The sequence below is a fragment of the Diadema setosum genome, chromosome 16 (genome assembly GCF_964275005.1).
Source record: "Diadema setosum chromosome 16, eeDiaSeto1, whole genome shotgun sequence".
NCBI classification, from domain to species: domain Eukaryota; kingdom Metazoa; phylum Echinodermata; class Echinoidea; order Diadematoida; family Diadematidae; genus Diadema; species Diadema setosum.
The window spans coordinates 32503678-32507573 of NC_092700.1; positions in this window are offsets into that span (position 1 = coordinate 32503678).

Below are 3896 nucleotides of genomic sequence, written 5' to 3' on the forward strand. Positions count from 1 at the left end.
ATTTAGATCTTCCTTGTCATGAACTTGTCGTATCATTGTTCCACCATTCGTAGTTGGGACCAACACTAGGATGCGACCGTCTGACGACCACGCGGCTTTGACTCGTGGTACCCTTTTCGCAGATTGGAGAAGTTCGGAGTTTTGCTTAGTGAGGTTTTCGTCGATTCCGATCCCTGTCCCTTTCAAACGTCGTCGCTTTGACATGACCTCGCTACGTGTCCGGTACGTTGTGAACTTCACGATGATCGGTCTCGTAGGTGTCTTGCGACGATTGTTGCCTTCGCTTTTTTCCATCCCTTGTCGCGGTTGGATACGGTGCGACCTGTCGATGTCATCAGCCTTCAATTGAATGCCCAGGTGTCGGGAAAATATGCCGCGGACTACCTCGGTTGTGTTCTCCGACTTTGATTCCGGTACTCCAAATACCATCAAGCAATTGCGTCTGGAGTATTGTTCCAAAGTGTTCAGATTGTCCTGCAGTTTCTTGACGACAGAAGCCTGTGTTTCAAGATTCTTTGTGAGAGAAGACACCTCCTTTGTCCTCTGATCGAGCTTGGACTCCAAATCTATTATCTGCCCCTCGGTCTTTTCAAGTCGATCAACGAACTCTCCAAGCTTCTTTTCAATGGCCTTGCAAACCGCTGACTCAATTGCCTCTACGAAAGCCTTGCTCTGAAAAGATTCTTTGACTATGTCACGAGCAATCTGCTCTATTTGTTCGACCGTAGGTTTCGATGTCTTAGACATTGTTCGGTTCCCAGACAAGATGGCGTCGAAAAAAGCACACAATGTCAAAGCATATATCTCTGTGGCATATGAAACACTCAATCAAAACACGTTATGTATTCCATCATACCGACAAGAACCACAAACAAGAGTTGAAGTTTAAAATGCCACACGAAGTATATAGTAGACTTTATCGTAGCGGTATGTATCAAACTAAGTCGGGGCTCAAAATTCTTGTCGCAAACTTCAATCAAGTGGCGAAGTCGAAAGACAGCAACATGTGGGACTACACATTCAGATATGTGACGCTGGACTTACTCAGTTTGTCAGCAAAACTTGCTATTTCAGGCTAAGAACATGTCTCTCGATATCCAGCTTGTAGTAGATTTGTTCACATTTTTATCCCACAAGAGCACAACGACCGTCCAGGTTGAATTAATGTTATAGAATAGGAGAGATTTAGATGAAAATATCACCACTTATGTCTCATCACGTCTCACCACGTCTCACCATTGATGATTTTAGATAATTAGATGTAATAGTGTTTGGTTAAGTATAATGAATGTACGTATACGTGTATATGTGCGTGTATATATCTATATACAGTGTATTATATGTAATTTGGGCTCAAGGGGGAATTTTCGTGTGAAAACGAGGTATCCTAAGGGGAATCCGTCCTTACGGCGAAATATTCAATTCCCCTTTTAATAACGTTTTCAAGCTTGTTTATTAGTTTTCCTGTACCCCTACACTCTTGAAACTGCGCGAAATAAAACGAAGAAGGCAGCAGAGAATATCGCATTAAAGGAGAGTTCTTCCAATGCACCATATTTTGCCACATGGATTTGTTGTAAAATTCAACTTAGCGCATTTTAATGCACTAAGGGCAATTGTTAATGTACAAAAAATCTATGATGCAATATTAATCCTATTAAACAAAAGAAATAATATTCTTTAGTTACAAAATAAAGTTTAGTTAGGTGCTAGTTTTCATTTATCAACTATGGGATCAACTGTTTCGTTAAAATGTTTGTTTTGGTCTTTTTTTTAAATAAAATTCCCCCTATGCCGAAAAATAGCATTAATTTATACACACAAGCAAACATACATACATATTTATATTCATTAATTATCATCATTATTATTATCATTTGTCTTTAGAACGCGTTGGCGATCACCAGAGGTGTGAATCCAGCTAGCCTTGGTCAGGTACATGCAAAAAAAAATATATATAAATAAATAAAAAAAATGAGGGGATATGTACTGAGGGCATTACTGGCAGCAGCAGTGAAACCACCCAAGCAAAGACGATTCTGTGATGCTGTGGGGTACAGCAAGCCCCCTCTGCCAGCAGACTGGGTTTGTTGTGAGGTGTGTGGGAGGTGGTGTCACCTCGTATGTGTTGACATCTGCAGACCTCCAAAGGGTGACTTTGTATGCCTTGTGTGTAAGGCACAGTTATATGAGTAGGTGAATATAGAGGACCATCTTCCATATGTGACCGTGCATCACAAAACAAAACAAAAAAGTCACACCCTTGATTTTGCGTGAGGACTCTTGAAAGGGAAAATGGGTCAACAGTTTACTGAGTCAATCTTCAGTGTTTCATATTTTCTGAAAGAGCTATCCTTCTACATAATTCTTTAGTTTGGGATCATAACATGAATGTGAAATTGTGTTTTCAGCAGTTTTTCTTCAACCCTTTTTGGAGGAAGAGTAGAACTATCAGGTATGTCCCCTTTTCATTTCTTGAAATTATTTACACACTCTTCACTTAAAGTCTAATGATTTCAGCTTAATCTGATAATCCCTTCATTGTTGTTGCTCCAGTGGTTTACATCCTATGTTTTGTCCGTTTCATTGCACAGCTAGCACGTATTGGTAAAGATTAAGTGCTTGAATAGAGCCTCTTTTCTCAATTCACACTTATCCAGAGTATGTGCTTTCTTTCTAGTATTTAGATAGGTTACAGGCCCGTAGCCAGGATTTTTCAAGGGGGGGTGCGGTCACTAAAAAAACGGACCTTCGGTACCAATATCAATGATGACACACACACACACACACACACACACACACACACACACAATTATATATATATATATATATATATATATATATATATATATATATATTCTTTGGACGACCGAACTACAAAAGTTGTATAAGAATTTGCGCGCGAAGCGCGCCGCAAATTGTGAATTTTGACTGTTTTAATGACGTTTTAAAGTCTCGAGGAAATTTGTATTTTTGTTTGTTGCATGCAATCGCGTTACGGTATTTCATCTAGGAAATAGTAAAAACTCATTTTGCCAGGAAGTTGCAAAGTTTAATTGTGTTCGAGACTCTGCGCGCGTAGCGCGCCGCAAAATTGAGAATAGTGATTTTCCTGGTGTTGTTTTAACTTTTATTTTTTCTATTGTATACCCGCGTTAGCAGGCCTGAAGCCAGGATTTTTAAAGGAAGGGGGGATTGCGTTAATTTAAAAAAAACGGTCCTTTGATACTGTCCCGGGAGGGGTAGCGACAATTAAAAGGTGGACACCATGCTCATACATGGACTTTCAAAATGGCCCCTAAACGAGTAATGATCATACAATATACCATTTTCCCAAATTTCGGCCTTTTTGATACCCTTTGATTATATACGCTCGTACATCACACTTTCCATCTAATCCGTGAGAAAAAACGACCCCTATTACGCGTTTTCTTTAGCGAGTATGGTCACGGTGTCCACCTTTCAGTTGGAATTTTCCATCCCATTGGATGCTGTTTGGAAGGTGAAACATTCACTTTACTATACAGTATATCAGCCGTTGGTATGCGAGTTTGTCAAAAACGAGAATAAATAAGAAAATTTTTTAAACAAAATGAATTGTAAAGGTGAACCATTTATATTTTGCCTCCTTCTGGTAGGATATTTCCAGCATTTCCGAACTTTCAAATGATCATTTTAGATTAGATCCGATTCGCAAACATCTCCAATATCAGTCAAATGTCATATTAACAATCATGCTAAGAAGGTTTTCTTTGTGAAATTTGGAGTCAGTGAAATTCAAAAATTAAACATCCGTTAGCCATTGGAAGAAGTTGAGTGCAAATTCAGACCTCAGGCTTAGTGCTCAGATGTTTTCCTATTTGATTTGATCTGTCTTACTGTGCACAATAAGATAC